Source organism: Lampetra planeri, chromosome 47, assembly GCF_965212315.1.
Source record: "Lampetra planeri chromosome 47, kcLamPlan1.2.h2, whole genome shotgun sequence".
NCBI lineage: Eukaryota > Metazoa > Chordata > Hyperoartia > Petromyzontiformes > Petromyzontidae > Lampetra > Lampetra planeri.
In genome coordinates, this window is record NC_136153.1 from 9,297,617 (window position 1) to 9,315,878 (window position 18,262).

At 47.9% G+C, this 18,262-nt stretch overlaps 2 long non-coding RNA genes across 2 annotated transcripts; one reads left to right on the forward strand and one right to left on the reverse strand.

Annotated features, from left to right (window-relative positions):
- Positions 1-351: 351 nt before the first annotated feature.
- Positions 352-5,675, reverse strand: LOC144733429 (uncharacterized). Its single transcript, XR_013588358.1, has 4 exons — positions 5,550-5,675; positions 4,171-4,197; positions 2,270-2,412; positions 352-753 (listed from the first exon to the last, which is right to left on the reverse strand). It is a non-coding gene; the product is annotated as an uncharacterized LOC144733429 (long non-coding RNA).
- A 6,434-nt stretch (positions 5,676-12,109) lies between these two features.
- On the forward strand, positions 12,110-17,381 carry LOC144733430 (uncharacterized). The gene is made up of 4 exons (XR_013588359.1): positions 12,110-12,190; positions 13,551-13,577; positions 15,192-15,334; positions 16,976-17,381. It is a non-coding gene; the product is annotated as an uncharacterized LOC144733430 (long non-coding RNA).
- Positions 17,382-18,262: the final 881 nt, after the last annotated feature.

The following is an 18,262-nucleotide window of genomic DNA, read 5'->3' on the forward strand; positions in this document are numbered from 1 at the left end:
TCACCGGTATCAACGAGCATCCTAATTTCTATCCCGTGCATCATACCGTCAACAGCGGATGAAGCCGCAGCCGCGGCAACTACCCTATGAGCCAACGCCGACCACTGACCCGGGTGTACGATGCGTCTCATGACAATGATTGTGACAGTAGGTGGCAACTGAAAAATCACGACAAACTTCTGCATGACGAGAATCAGAATCTGTATCTATCCGTGATAAATCCGATTAGCTATGAAGCTCTTTTTGTCACAGACATCCAGTCGGGACGGGTTAGAAGTGGGCCCCGCCATCACATACGCGTGAGTCACGAGCCTCCTGCAGCTGAACATAATAATACTCGTAACAACGAAGATCGTTGATAGATTGTGATTTATTCACGTTTGAAAATATCGTAGTACCACACGATTTCAGTAATGTAGTGCATTCGTTAAAATCCCTGCCGAGATGTTTCCACCTCCTCCGTCTTCACAGGTCACATCACAAATCCGCAGCAGCCGCTTCCCATCCACTTCCCATCCACTTCCCAGCCACTTATCCAGGCTCACGCCACTGCGTTCTCAAACATCTGTCTCACCCCTCTTTTTTAAACAATAACACATTGATGCATCCAATAAAACATCGATTTTCATGAGAAGATTAAGCATGCGTATTTGAATGTCAACCACAGAGATCTGCATCCTTTCCATAGGAGCCTGCTGGACCCAACAGGTTGGATGCGACGCTTCCATCTCACTTATTTTTTCCCGGAAGCACCTGGAAGAGAGAGTTGATACGGGAATCAAACTCAAGCAACTGCAGACGGAAGCCCTTACTGTACAGAGACATGCAGAACGATAAAGCGGCAGCAAATAAGGCGGACATAATATTGTGGGCCCCAATTGTGATCGCGAAAAAAATAATTAACATCGCTATTTCTCAGAAAAACTATGGAACTATTCACTTTTTTTATTTGACCAGGTAAGACCCACTGAGCGAAATAGCTGTTTTTCAGATACGACCTGGCCACAAAGAATAGCTCAACGAAGTGGCTTATCACGTGGAAATTTATAGCAGCAATATACATTACCCAAAACGCATGTTAATTCGAAATGTGAAGGGAAAACTCAGAGGACCTGGAGAAAAATTCACACGACCGCAGGGAGAACATGTGAAACTTCTAATATACAACAAGTGTCAGGGTCGTGATCAAACCCACGACCTCCTGTATAGCAGTTGTTAACATCTCGCCACCGTGGCTGCGACGCGCGTACGATTGTTTATTTATAGTTCTCAGAATGTGCACACAATTTGGATCAACGGAATTTAATGCAACTGTTGCCCCAAAGTGTTTGGAATCACCCAGTGTCGTCTCTTAGCATCTCCATTCTGCCATCTCTGTCTTCATTTAAACCCACTCTATTAAAGTCACTAAAGTTTAAGTGTAATTATACAACAATTGCTATTATCATTAACTATGCTTGATTTTCAAAATCTGTAATTGTGGAATGCTTTTATGTTGAATGCCGACCGAGTCGCCCTTCAAAAAATACATTCTTGTCTCTACGGCTTTAATCGGGGAAATACACTCTTGATTCTGACTGCAGTGCGTGAGTGAGTGTGTGAGTGAGTGGTGGGTGGATGAGTGGTGAAGTGGGTAGATGAGTGAGTGGGTGGGTGAGTGAGTGGTGGGTGGATGAGTGGTGAAGTGGGTAGATGAGTGAGTGGGTGGGTGAGTGAGTGGTGGGTGGATGAGTGGTGAAGTGGGTAGATGAGTGAGTAGGTGGGTGAGTTAGTGGGCGAGTAAATGTGTGGGGAGGTGAGTGAGTGAATGCGTGAGTGAGTGGGTGAATGGGTGTGTGGGTGAGTGTGTAAGTGGGCGACTGAGTGTGTGTGAGGTTGTTTAATTGTGGGGAGCGGTAGCGGTGAGCGTGCTGCACTGTGAACGAGGTGACCCGAGTTCGAATCCCGCTTACGGCAACCAACACCAGTGACGATTATCTGGGTCAACTCAGCCTCAAATGAGTACCTGGTGCGATACGTAAACATCGCCACTGGGGAGACAAAAGCGGCCGGACGTGGTGCTGGCCACCCACCCCCTCGTGAGCCGTGCCGGCCTTCATAGGTGCTCGCTAACAGCACTTGCCCCAACAGTCTGTGAAGGCTGTGCGGGGGATGTTTGTGTTTGGTGTTATCGTGGAATACGTTGATGTTAGCCGCCCGAGTCCCCCCACCCTGAAGAGGAGCTTCTCAGCTCTCGGGGCTGTACTCTGTTGCTTGGTGTGATACTCACCCATCTGCTGGATCTTGGAAAAAGTGCTCCCGGAGGAGACTCCTCCACCGCTGCTCTTCGCTGCAGATGAGTGCCACCCGGAAGCGGACGATCCGCTGCGGACACCGCTGCTGGTGAATCCGATGTCGTTCAAGGTTGGACTGCTGCACGCGAACGTGGTTCTGTTTTGTTAACCTGCATTGAAATCCGCGAGGATTGTGTGTAGGGGTGTGTAGGGGTGTGTAGGGGTGTGTAGGGGTGTGTGTGTAGGGGTGTGTGTGTAGGGGTGTGTGTGTAGGGGTGTGTGTGTAGGGGTGTGTGTGTAGGGGTGTGTGTGTAGGGGTGTGTGTGTAGGGGTGTGTGTGTAGGGGTGTGTGTGTAGGGGTGTGTGTGTAGGGGTGTGTGTGTAGGGGTGTGTGTGTAGGGGTGTGTGTGTAGGGGTGTGTGTGTAGGGGTGTGTGTGTAGGGGTGTGTGTGTAGGGGTGTGTGTGTAGGGGTGTGTGTGTAGGGGTGTGTGTGTAGGGGTGTGTGTGTAGGGGTGTGTGTGTAGGGGTGTGTGTGTAGGGGTGTGTGTGTAGGGGTGTGTGTGTAGGGGTGTGTGTGTAGGGGTGTGTGTGTAGGGGTGTGTGTGTAGGGGTGTGTGTGTGTAGGGGTGTATGTGTGTAGGTGTGTATGTGTGTAGGTGTGTATGTGTGTAGGTGTGTATGTGTGTAGGTGTGTAGGTGTAGGTGTGTATGTGTGTAGGTGTGTATGTGTGTAGGTGTGTATGTGTAGGTGTGTATGTGTGTAGGTGTGTATGTGTATAGGGGTGTATGTGTATAGGTGTATAGGTGTGTAGGTGTGTGTAGGTGTGTATGTGTATAGGTGTGTGTAGGTGTGTAGGTGTGTGTATGTGTGTAGGTGTGTAGGTGTGTGTATGTGTGTAGGTGTGTAGGTGTGTATGTGTGTAGGTGTGTATGTGTGTATGTGTGTAGGTGTGTATGTGTATAGGTGGGTAGGTGTGTAGGTGTGTATAGGTGTGTAGGTGTGTAGGTGTGTATGTGTCTAGGTGTGTATGTGTGTAGGTGTGTGTAGGTGTGTATGTGTGTAGGTGTGTATGTGTGTAGGTGTGTATGTGTGTATGTATGTGTGTAGGTGTGTATGTGTATAGGTGTGTAGGTGTGTATAGGTGTGTATGTGTGTAGGTGTGTAGGTGTGTATGTGTGTATGTGTGTAGGTGTGTAGGTGTGTAGGTGTGTATGTGTGTAGGTGTGTGTGTAGGCACGTCGAACTTTCTTTCGCATCGGCTGTCGTGAAACGAGCACGATTCTTTTGGAAGTCCGCAAAGTCAGGCGAGAGTCCATGAGACACGCAACTAAAACGAAACTACCTTTATTTTACCAGGTAAGGCCCAACTGAGCTGCACCGTAGAGCGCTTTTTTCAGAAGCGACCTGGCCACAATTGATAGCTCAACGAAGTGGCTTACCGTCACGTGGACATTGACAGCAACCAAATACTCAAAACGCGTGATGTTGATTCTAAATGTTGAGGGGAAAACCGGAGGACTCTGTAAAAAATCCACGCGACCGTGGGGAGAGAGGGAGACATTCTCCAAATATACAGCAGCAGGCGACAGAGTCGAGATCGAGCCCACGACCTCCTGTATACCAGGCGAGTAGTTAACATCTCACCACCGAGGTGTTAATTCGCCCGCCTGATATGCAGCTGCATCAGGCGGAACGCGGCTGACAGGCGCGGGACAGCGGGAGGGAACAGTGCGGACGACTCCCGATGGAGCAAGAAGTCAGTTTAGCACCAAAGGCCGACGTTGAGGGGAGCGGAGAGGAGGAGAGGGAGGGGGAAGTGGAGATCGGAGAGGCATCGTGAGGCTACGAAGCAGTGCGTGTGCGGGGGAGATGATGGGGAGGGTATGGGCAGTTACCTCGATCCTGAAGCTCCCATTATGTTTCTGTGGAGCGCGCAGAAGATAACAAGGCGACTGTGAGACAGCTGTAGGGATAATGCGACAATCACTCGGGTCGCCGGGCTCGTAGCGCAGCGTAGCGCTAACCACTACCCTACCGCTCCCCACGTTACTACACAAAGACAAAGATCTCCCCTCAAAGCGTTAAACAGACTGTGGGGGCAAGTGCTGTTAGCGAGCATCTACGAAGGCTGGAATGGCACATGAGGAGGTGGGTGGTCAGCACCACGCCCAGCCGCCTTGTCTCCCTCGTGGCGATGTTTACGCACCACACCAGGTACTCATTTGAGGCGGAATCGACCTAGGGGAGGCCCAGGACCAGTTCAGATAATCGTCACTGGTGTTGGCCGTGAACGGGAATCGACCTCGTGCCGCCGGGTTCGTAGCGCCGCCTGTTAATCGCTACTAACACGACTGTAACACACACACTAGTACACTGACAATGTTACACACACACTATTACATATGCACATACAATATTACACACACAAACAATATTACACACACCCAATATTACACACACACAATATCACACCCAATATTACACGCACAATATTACACACACACAATATTACACACACAATATCACACGCAATATTACACACGCAAACAATATTACACACACCCAATATTACACACACACAATATCACACCCAATATTACACACACAATATTACACAAACACAATATTACACACACACAATATTACACATACAATATTACACAATATTACACATACAATATTACACACACACACGCAATATTACACACACACAATATTACACACAAACACAATATTACACACACAATATCACACACACACAAAATCACACACACAATATTACACACACACAATATTACACACAAACAATATTACACACACACACAATATTACACACACACAAAATTACACACACACAATATCACACACACAATATCACACACACAATATCACACACACAATATTACACACAAACAATATTACATACACACAATATTACACACACACACAATATTACACGCACAATATTACACACGCACAATATTACACACACACAATATTACACAGACACACAATATTACACACACACACAATATTACACACGCACAATATTACACACACACAATATTACACAGACACACAATATTACACACACAATATTACACACACAGTATTACACACACACAATATTACACGCACAATATTACACACACAATATCACACACACACAATATCACACCCAATATTACACACACACAATATTACACACACACAATATTACACACACACACAATATCACACACACACAATATCACACGCACAATATTACACGCACACTGCTGCTGTAGCTGCTGTCGCTGCTGCTGCTGTGGCTGCTGCTGCTTCTGTGGCTGTCACTGCTGCTGTAGCTGCGTCTCCCCTCGCCTCTGCTATTTAAGCATCCCCCTTGCCCGGCGTCACTGCCCTCTTTCGTGGAAGCGAACCGCGGCGAGAGCACGTCACGTGGGATCAATCTCGCCCCGTCACTGCTCGGCAGAGCTCAGTGCCACGTCTGCACGCACCCGGCTCTCGCTCACCCCGGACTCGTTTTACATCTAATAAAGATTAGTTAATTGTTCGTTACACGCATCAAATCGTGGCAGGGGATGGTGCAGAGACAGAGAGGGGGGAGCGTGTAAACTCATTTCTTGAGAACTTCTTCTTGTGTTTAGGTTGTTGTCCTTCCCTCGCACCGTACGTAGCCAGCCGTGCTCATTGGGAGGTGCACGGGAAAGCAGAGGTGGGACAAAGTCATTGTTATGCAAGTCCAAGTCGAGTCGCAAGTCATCAAATTCATGACTCGAGTCTGACTCGAGTCCAAGTCACATGACCCGAGTCCACACCTCTGCGGGAAAGGCAACAAACTATGGGTCTCTGTGTGAGTCTATGGGTCTTTGTGTGAGTCTATGGGTCTCTGTGTGAGTCTATGCGTCTGTGTGTGAGTCTATGGGTCTGTGTGTGAGTCTATGGGTCTCTGTGTGAGTCTATGGGTCTGTGTGTGAGTCTATGGGTCTCTGTGTGTGAGTCTATGTATCTTTGTGTGAGTCTATGGGTCTCTGTGTGAGTCTATCGGTCTCTGTGTGAGTCTATAGGTCTCCGTGTGAGTCTATGGGTTTCTGTGTGAGTCTATGGGTCTCTGTGTGAGTCTATGGGTCTCTGTGTGAGTCTATGGGTCTCTGTGTGAGTCTATGGGTCTGTGTGTGAGTTTATGGGTCTCTGTGTGTGAGTCTATGGATCTGTGTGTGAGTCTATGGGTCTCTGTGTGAGTCTATGGGTCTCTGTGTGAGTCTATGGGTCTTTGTGTGAGTCTATGGGTCTGTGTGTGAGTCTATGGGTCTGTGTGTGAGTCTATGGGTCTCTGTGTGAGTCTATGGGCCACTGTGTGAGTCTATGGGTCTTTGTGTGAGTCTATGGGCCACTGTGTGAGTCTATGGGTCTTTGTGTGAGTCTATGGGTATCTGTGTGAGTCTATGGGTCTGTGTGTGAGTCTATGGGTCTCTGTGTGTGAGTCTATGGATCTGTGTGTGAGTCTATGGGTCTCTGTGTGAGTCTATGGGTCTGTGTGTGAGTATATGGGTCTCTGTGTGAGTCTATGGGTCTGTGTGTGAGTCTATGGGTCTGTGTGTGAGTCTATGGGTCTCTGTGTGAGTCTATGGGCCACTGTGTGAGTCTATGGGTCTTTGTGTGAGTCTATGGGTATCTGCGTGAGTCTATGGGTCTGTGTGTGAGTCTATAGGTCTGTGTGTGAGTCTATGGGTCTGTGTGTGAGTCTATGGGTCTCTGTGTGAGTCTATGGGTCTGTGTGTGAGTCTATGGGTATCTGTGTGAGTCTATGGGTCTCTGTGTGAGTCTATGGGTCTTTGTGTGAGTCTATGGGTATCTGTGTGAGTCTATGGGTCTGTGTGTGAGTCTATGGGTCTGTGTGTGAGTCTATGGGTCTCTGTGTGAGTCTATGGGTCTGTGTGTGAGTCTATGGGTCTCTGTGTGTGAGTCTATGGATCTGTGTGTGAGTCTATGGGTCTCTGTGTGAGTCTATGGGTCTCTGTGTGAGTCTATAGGTCTCTGTGTGAGTCTATGGGTTTCTGTGTGAGTCTATGGGTCTCTGTGTGAGTCTATGGGTCTCTGTGTGAGTCTATGGGTCTCTGTGTGAGTCTATGGGTCTGTGTGTGAGTTTATGGGTCTCTGTGTGTGAGTCTATGGATCTGTGTGTGAGTCTATGGGTCTCTGAGTCTATGTATGTATGTTGAACTTCGTTCGCACTGTCCACAGCGAACCGTGCTAATTCGAGATTCAACTGCAGTGGCGTCCTCTGGACATCCGTGAGCGAGAGCTTCATAACTCATCCACTTTTCTGCCTCCTCCTGCACGCCGTTTGTTTAGCCACAAGTGCGAGTCATTTGCCTTCCCCAATGGTAAATAAAATATAAAACTCTTTTTATTTTGCCAGCTAAGGTCCACTGAGCTATACAGCTCTTCTTGAGAAGCCACAAATTATAGCTCAACAAAGTGGCTTATCGAGTGGAATTTTATAGTAGCAGCCAAAAATCGAACCACGTGATGTTGATTCTAAATGTGGAGAGGGGAAAAACTGAGAAAAATCCACACAACCACGGGGAGAGAGAGAGACGGAAACTCCAAATAAACAGCAGGCGCGTCCTATAAGCACGGTTGGCTACGTACGGTGCGAAAGAAGTTCAACATACATCCATACAGGCGTCAGAGTCGGGACCGAACCGACGATCTCCTGCATACCAGGCGGGGGGTAGCATCTCCTTCCCTCCGGCGGCGCCTATAAAGTATGGCCACTACATCAGTCGTATCGATTTCTCTTTTTTATGAACTTGTAACGGACGAACCGGCACTCTTATTCGAACGATCTAGTCATTTGTTAACCAGGTGAGGTGAGGGCATATAAAGTGGATTTCACAGCTCGCTGTGTCATCGGTTTTAAGTGGCATCCCGAGGGCAGTGACGTCGGCCGCTTCTCGACAGGGAACTCGTGGCGAGGCGCGGGGATGGGGTCTGGGCTCGCACGCGAGCTGGCGGAGGCGCGCTTGTCCCCAGTGTTCACAATATTTTAACTGTTCACTCACAACTATCTACAACTCATGATACAGCCGCTCAACCCGAGATATACATCCTCTGAAACGTGCATTGTCTTTGTGCCGTTCGCCTTTGGCGTTCTCGAGTCTGACACTGGTGGTGAGACTCGGCCACGAATGAGGCTGTCTCTAGTGAAGGCCAATCAGTTTCAAGACAATGCATATATTATATCAGATCATGTCGGTTTGCATGTCTGTGTGGTTTATGTAATCATGATTCCTTGCAAAAGGTATATATTTGGTATTTGAACATCGTAACTGCTGTTTTATTGGCAGAGAGTGTAAAACCTATTCTTATTTTTCATATTTGCAATTAATTATATTAATTTTGCCAGGTAAGAAAACATCCGCTTCATAGCTTTTTTTCAGAAGCGACCTGACCAAACGTAATGATAGCCCAATTAAGTGGCTTATCATCACGCGGAAATGCATTGCAGCCAAAAACTCTAAACGCGTGATGTTGATTCTAAATGTGGAGGGGGAAATCGGAGGACACGGAGACCAAAAAGCACGCGGATTTTTCTCCGGGTCCTCCGGTTTTCCCCTAAACTGAGAGCTCCTCAGTTCAATAGGCTTCATTCGGGAAATTAACTTCTGATTTTGATATTCAGCAGCATGTTGCCAAAATGGACGTCTGCTGCTGCTGTTGCTGGCCTCCACGAGAGGGCTTCAGCAGAAAGAGAGAGTTCGTGTCGCTTTGCCATTTTTATTCCGTTGAAGGAGCGCAAACCACAATGTCTTCACTACTTCACTCCATAAATGACTCCATTGGGATCACACACGCATCAGTAATCTCCCTTTACTGCAAAAAAAATCAACTTCGCGGGACTCAGTGACGCATTTCTGGGTAAACTAGCAGAGGAGTGATGATGATGATGCTGCTGTATAAACCATCACGCGAACTTCCTCGCAGCAGCGGCTTTTGGCGAACCATCACCGCATCGCGTGGCGCTTTCAGATGCGCTTCTGCGGCCGTCTGGAACGCTCTTCCTTCCGATATTAGGAAGCCACTGGAGCTGTGCACGTTTACATAATCGAGATTGAAACTCATTTGTGTAGAACTGATTTTTGTGCTTAGTTTGTTGTCCTTCCACTACACCTCCAATCAGTATGGTTGGCAATGTACGGCGCGAACGAAGTTCAACATACATACATACATAGACTCACACACAGACCCATAGACTCACACAGAGACCCATAGACTCACACAGAGACCCATAGACTCACACAGAGACCCATAGACTCACACAGAGACCCATAGACCCACACAGAGACACATAGACTCACACAGAGACCCATAGACTCACACACATACCCATAGACTCACACAGAGACCCATAGACCCACACAGAGACCCATAGACTCACACAGATACCCATAGACTCACACAGAGACCCATAGACTCACACAGAGACCCATAGACTCACACAGAGACCCATAGACTCACACAGAGGCCCATAGACTCACACAGAGACCCCTAGACCCACACAGAGACCCATAGACTCACACACAGACCCATAGACTCACACAGAGACCCATAGACCCACACAGAGACCCATAGACTCACACAGATACCCATAGACTCACACAGAGACCCATAGACTCACACAGAGACCCATAGACTCACACAGAGACCCATAGACTCACACAGAGGCCCATAGACTCACACACAGACCCATAGACTCACACACAAACCCATAGACTCACACAGAGACCCATAGACTCACACACAGACCCATAGACTCACACACAAACCCATAGACTCACACAGATACCCATAGACTCACACAAAGACCCATAGACTCACACAGTGGCCCATAGACTCACACAAAGACCCATAGACTCACACAGTGGCCCATAGACTCACACAAAGACCCATAGACTCACACAGTGGCCCATAGACTCACACAGAGACCCATAGACTCACACACAGACCCATAGACTCACACACAGACCCATAGACTCACACAGAGACCCATAGACTCACACAGAGACCCATAGACTCACACACAGACCCATAGACTCACACAGAGACCCATAGACTCACACAGTGGCCCATAGACTCACACAGAGACCCATCGACTCACACAGTGGCCCATAGACTCACACAAAGACCCATAGACTCACACAGTGGCCCATAAACTCACACAGAGACCCATAGACTCACACACAGACCCATAGACTCACACAGAGACCCATAGACTCACACATATACCCATAGACTCACACAAAGACCCATAGACTCACACAGAGACCCATAGACTCACACACAGACCCATAGACTCACACAGAGACCCATAGACTCACACAGAGACCCATAGACTCACACACAAACCCATAGACTCACACAGAGACCCATAGACTCACACAGATACCCATAGACTCACACAGAGACCCATAGACTCACACAGAGACCCATAGACTCACACAGAGACCCATAGACTCACACAGAGGCCCATAGACTCACACAAAGACCCATAGACCCACACAGAGACCCATAGACTCACACACAGACCCATAGACTCACACAGAGACCCATAGACCAACACAGAGACCCATAGACTCACACAGATACCCATAGACTCACACAGAGACCCATAGACTCACACAGAGACCCATAGACTCACACAGAGACCCATAGACTCACACAGATGCCCATAGACTCACACACAGACCCATAGACTCACACACAGACCCATAGACTCACACAGAGACCCATAGACTCACACACAGACCCATAGACTCACACACAGACCCATAGACTCACACAGATACCCATAGACTCACACAAAGACCCATAGACTCACACAGTGGCCCATAGACTCACACAAAGACCCATAGACTCACACAGTGGCCCATAGACTCACACAGAGACCCATAGACTCACACACAGACCCATAGACTCACACACAGACCCATAGACTCACACAGAAACCCATAGACTCACACAAAGACCCATAGACTCACACAGAGACCCATAGACTCACACAGAGACCCATAGACTCACACACAGATCCATAGACTCACACACAGAGACCCATAAACTCACACACAGACCCATAGACTCACACAGAGACCCATAGACTCACACAGAGACCCATAGACTCACACAGAGACCCATAGACTCACACAGAAACCCATAGACTCACACAGAGACCTATAGACTCACACAGAGACCCATAGACTCACACAGAGACCCATAGACTCACACACAGATCCATAGACTCACACACAGAGACCCATAGACTCACACACAGACCCATAGACTCACACAGAGACCCATTGACTCACACACAGACCCATAGACTCACACACAGACCCATAGACTCACACAGAGACCCATAGACTCACACAAAGACCCATAGACTCACACAGAGACCCATAGTTTGTTGCCTTTCCCGTGCACCCCCCAATGAGCACGCCTGGCTACGTACGGTGCGAGGGAAGGACAACAACCTAAACACAAGAAGCAGTTCTCAAGAAATGAGTTTACACGCTCCCCCCTCTCTGTCTCTGCACCATCCCCTGCCACGATTTGATGCGTGTAACGAACAATTAACTAATCTTTATTAGATGTAAAACGAGTCCGGGGTGAGCGAGAGCCGGGTGCGTGCAGACGTGGCACTGAGCTCTGCCGAGCAGTGACGGGGCGAGATTGATCCCACGTGACGTGCTCTCGCCGCGGTTCGCTTCCACGAAAGAGGGCAGTGACGCCGGGCAAGGGGGATGCTTAAATAGCAGAGGCGAGGGGAGACGCAGCTACAGCAGCAGTGACAGCCACAGAAGCAGCAGCAGCCACAGCAGCAGCAGCAGCGACAGCAGCTACAGCAGCAGTGTGCGTGTAATATTGTGCGTGTGATATTGTGTGTGTGTGATATTGTGTGTGTGTGTAATATTGTGTGTGTGTAATATTGTGTGTGTGTAATATTGGGTGTGATATTGTGTGTGTGTGATATTGTGTGTGTAATATTGTGCGTGTAATATTGTGTGTGTGTAATACTGTGTGTGTAATATTGTGTGTGTAATATTGTGTGCCTGTGTAATATTGTGTGTGTGTAATATTGTGCGTGTGTAATATTGTGTGTGTGTAATAGTGTGCGTGTAATATTGTGTGTCTGTGTAATATTGTGTGTGTGTAATATTGTGCGTGTGTAATATTGTGTGTGTGTAATATTGTGCGTGTAATATTGTGTGTGTGTGTAATATTGTGTGTATGTAATATTGCGTGTAAGATTGTGTGAGTGTAATATTGTGTGTGTGTGTAATATTGTGTGTGTGTGTAATATTGTTTGTGTGTAATATTGTGTGTGTGATATTGTGTGTGTGATATTGTGTGTGTGTAATATTGTGTGTGTGATTTTGTGTGTGTGTGATATTGTGTGTGTAATATTGTGTTTGTGTGTAATATTGTGTGTGTGTAATATTGTGTGTGTGTGTAATATTGTACGTGTAATATTGTGTAATATTGTATGTGTAATATTGTGTGTGTGTAATATTGTGTTTGTGTAATATTGTGTGTGTAATATTGGGTGTGATATTGTGTGTGTGTAATATTGGGTGTGTGTAATATTGTTTGCGTGTGTAATATTGCGTGTGATATTGTGTGTGTAATATTGTGTGTGTGTAATATTGTGCGTGTAATATTGGGTGTGATATTGTGTGTGTGTAATATTGGGTGTGTGTAATATTGTTTGCGTGTGTAATATTGTATGTGCATATGTAATAGTGTGTGTGTAACATTGTCAGTGTACTAGTGTGTGTTACAGTCGTGTTAGTAGCGATTAACAGGCGGCGCTACGAACCCGGCGGCACGAGGTCGATTCCCGTTCACGGCCAACACCAGTGACGATTATCTGAACTGGTCCTGGGCCTCCCTTAGGTCGATTCCGCCTCAAATGAGTACCTGGTGTGGTGCGTAAACATCGCCACGAGGGAGACAAGGCGGCTGGGCGTGGTGCTGACCACCCACCTCCTCATGTGCCATTCCAGCCTTCGTAGATGCTCGCTAACAGCACTTGCCCCCACAGTCTGTTTAACGCTTTGAGGGGAGATCTTTGTCTTTGTGTAGTAACGTGGGGAGCGGTAGGGTAGTGGTTAGCGCTACGCTGCGCTACGAGCCCGGCGACCCGAGTGATTGTCGCATTATCCCTACAGCTGTCTCACAGTCGCCTTGTTATCTTCTGCGCGCTCCACAGAAACATAATGGGAGCTTCAGGATCGAGGTAACTGCCCATACCCTCCCCATCATCTCCCCCGCACACGCACTGCTTCGTAGCCTCACGATGCCTCTCCGATCTCCACTTCCCCCTCCCTCTCCTCCTCTCCGCTCCCCTCAACGTCGGCCTTTGGTGCTAAACTGACTTCTTGCTCCATCGGGAGTCGTCCGCACTGTTCCCTCCCGCTGTCCCGCGCCTGTCAGCCGCGTTCCGCCTGATGCAGCTGCATATCAGGCGGGCGAATTAACACCTCGGTGGTGAGATGTTAACTACTCGCCTGGTATACAGGAGGTCGTGGGCTCGATCTCGACTCTGTCGCCTGCTGCTGTATATTTGGAGAATGTCTCCCTCTCTCCCCACGGTCGCGTGGATTTTTTACAGAGTCCTCCGGTTTTCCCCTCAACATTTAGAATCAACATCACGCGTTTTGAGTATTTGGTTGCTGTCAATGTCCACGTGACGGTAAGCCACTTCGTTGAGCTATCAATTGTGGCCAGGTCGCTTCTGAAAAAAGCGCTCTACGGTGCAGCTCAGTTGGGCCTTACCTGGTAAAATAAAGGTAGTTTCGTTTTAGTTGCGTGTCTCATGGACTCTCGCCTGACTTTGCGGACTTCCAAAAGAATCGTGCTCGTTTCACGACAGCCGATGCGAAAGAAAGTTCGACGTGCCTACACACACACCTACACACATACACACCTACACACCTACACACATACACACCTACACACCTACACACATACACACCTATACACACCTACACACCTATACACATACACACCTACACACATACACACCTACACACATACACACATACACACCTACACACACCTACACCTACACACATACACACCTACACACACACACCTACACACATACACACCTACACACACCTATACACACACACCTACACACATACACACATACACACCTACACATACACACATACACACCTACACATACACACCTACACACACCTACACACACCTACACACATACACACATACACACCTACACACCTACACACATACACACACCTACACACCTACACACACCTACACACCTATACACATACACATCTACACACATACACACACACACACACCTACACACATACACACACCTACACACATACACACCTACACACCTACACATACACACATACACACCTACACACCTACACACCTATACACATACACACCTACACACCTATACACATACACACCTACACACATACACACCTACACACCTATACACATACACACCTACACACCTATACACATACACACCTACACACATACACACCTACACACCTACACACCTACACACATACATACACACATACACACCTACACACCTACACACATACACACCTACAAACATACAGACATACACACATACACCGCTACACATACACACCTATACACCTACACACATACATACACACATACACACCTACACACATACACACCTACACACCTACACACCTACACACCTACACACCTACACACATACACACCTACATACACACATACACACTTACGCACATACACACCTACACACAATCCTCGCGGATTTCAATGCAGGTCAACAAAACAGAACCACGTTCGCGTGCGCGTGCAGCAGTCCAACCTTGGACGACGTCGGATTCACCAGCAGCGGTGTCCGCAGCGGATCGTCCGCTTCCGGGTGGCACTCATCTGAAGCGAAGAGCAGCGGTGGAGGAGTCTCCTCCGGGAGCACTTTTTCCAAGATCCAGCAGATGGGTGAGTATCACACCAAGCAACAGAGTACAGCCCCGAGAGCTGAGAAGCTCCTCTTCAGGGTGGGGGGACTCGGGCGGCTAACATCAACGTATTCCACGATAACACCAAACACAAACATCCCCCGCACAGCCTTCACAGACTGTTGGGGCAAGTGCTGTTAGCGAGCACCTATGAAGGCCGGCACGGCTCACGAGGGGGTGGGTGGCCAGCACCACGTCCGGCCGCTTTTGTCTCCCCAGTGGCGATGTTTACGTATCGCACCAGGTACTCATTTGAGGCTGAGTTGACCCAGATAATCGTCACTGGTGTTGGTTGCCGTAAGCGGGAATCGAACTCGGGTCACCTCGTTCACAGTGCAGCACGCTCACCGCTACCGCTCCCCACAATTAAACAACCTCACACACACTCAGTCGCCCACTTACACACTCACCCACACACCCATTCACCCACTCACTCACGCATTCACTCACTCACCTCCCCACACATTTACTCGCCCACTAACTCACCCACCCACTCACTCATCTACCCACTTCACCACTCATCCACCCACCACTCACTCACCCACCCACTCACTCATCTACCCACTTCACCACTCATCCACCCACCACTCACTCACCCACCCACTCACTCATCTACCCACTTCACCACTCATCCACCGACCACTCACTCACCCACCCACTCACTCATCTACCCACTTCACCACTCATCCACCCCTCACTCACCCACCCACTCACTCATCTACTCACTTCACCACTCATCTACCCACCACTCACTCACCCACCCACTCACTCATCTATCCAATTCACCACTCATCCACCCACCACTCACACACTCACTAACGCACTTCAGAGTCAGAATCAGGAGTGTATTTCCCCGATTAAAGCCGTAGAGACAAGAAGGTATTTTTTGAAGTGCGACTCGGTCGGCATACAACATAAAATCATTCCACAATTACATATTTTGAAAATCAAGCATAGTTAATGATAATAGCAATTGTTGTATAATTACACTTAAACTTTAGTGACTTTAATAGAGTGGGTTTAAATGAAGACAGAGATGGCAGAATGGAGATGCTAAGAGACGACACTGGGTGGTTCCAAACACTTTGGGGCAACAGTTGCATTAAATTCCGTTGATCCAAATTGTGTGCACATTCTGAGAACTATAAATAGACAATCGTACGCGCGTCGCAGCCACGGTGGCGAGATGTTAACAACTGTCATACAGGAGGTCGTGGGTTCGATCCCGACCCTGACACTTGTTGTATATTAGAAGTTTTGCAAATCCTCTGGTTTTTCCCTCCACATTTAGAATTAACATGCGTTTAGAATAAGCTATTTGGCTGCAATACATTCCCACGTGATAAGCCACTTCGTTGAGCTATTCTTTGTGGCCAGGTCGTATCTGAAAAACAGCTATTTCGATCGGTGGGTCTTACCTGGCCAAATAAAAAAGTGAATAGTTCCATAGTTTTTCTGAGAAATAGCGATGTTAATTATTTTTTTCGCAATCACAATTGGGGCCCACAATATTATGTCCGCCTTATTTGCTGCCGCTTTATTGTGATGGATGTCTCTGTACAGTAAGGGCTTCCGTCTGCAGTTGCTTGAGTTTGATTCCCGTATCAACTCTCTCTTCCAGGTGCTTCCGGGAAAAAATAAGTGAGATGGAATCGTCGCATCCAACCTGTTGGGACCAGCAGGCTCCTATGGAAAGGATGCAGATCTCTGTGGTTGACATTTAAATACGCATACGTATGCCTCATCTTCTCATGAAAATCGATTTTTATTGGATGCATCAATGTGTTATTGTTTTAAAAAGGGGGGTGAAACAGATGTTTGAGAACGCCGTGGCGTGAGCCTGGATAAGTGGCTGGGAAGTGGATGGGAAGTGGATGGGAAGCGGCTGCTGCGGATTTGTGATGTGACCTGTGAAGACGGAGGAGGTGGAAACATCTCGCAGGGATTTTGACGAATGCACTACATTACTGAAATCGTGTGGTACTACGATATTTTAAAACGTGAATAAATCACAATCTATCAACGATCTTCGTTGTTACCAGTATTATTATGTTCAGCTGCAGGAGGCTCGTGACAACACGCGTATGTGATGGCGGGGCCCACTTCTAACCCGCCCCGACTGGATGTCTGTGACAAAAATAGCTTCATAGCTAATCGGATTTATCACGGATAAATACAGATTCTGATTCTCGTCATGCAGAAGTTTGTCGTGATTTTTCAGTTGCCACCTACTGTCACAATTTCGAGATGTGGCTGTATCGAAGAATGCTGAAAATCCCACGGACAGCCAAAACCAACAATACACAAGTTCTGCAAGATATGGGCACTGACAGGCAACTGCTGAAGACCATCATTAGCAGGAAGTGTTACTACCTAGGCCACATTTCCCGAAACGACCACAAATACCAGCTATTAAAGCAAATCCTGGAAGAAAAAATCGAAGGGAAAAAACGACCAGGACGGCCAAAAACGACATGGCTCAGTAACATCAAAACATGGCTACAATTAACAACAGCAGCACAAACTCTACACGCCGTGCTAGACCGGGACCAATATCATCGTGAAGTCGCACACGCCGTTAGGCAGCACTAAAGAAGAAGTGACAATCATTGTCATCGTCAGCCCTGATCAATCCACCATCACCTACAATCTTGTAATGTAATACAAATCTGCACACTGCCTACACGGGATATGGTTTCACGTCTTCATTGCTCGGTGAACATCCTCGTGGATGCGTCGGCTGCAACTCCATCATCGTTCTTCACCGTTGGCCATCAACCCCTCGACCAACATGGCCTGCTCATGCCACTCTTCAGGCACCACATTGCCTTCCTCTTTAGTCCACAGCCCTTCCTCTTTGTGTGTCTGTGCGTCTCTACGTGCGTCTACGTGTCTTTGCGTCTGTGTC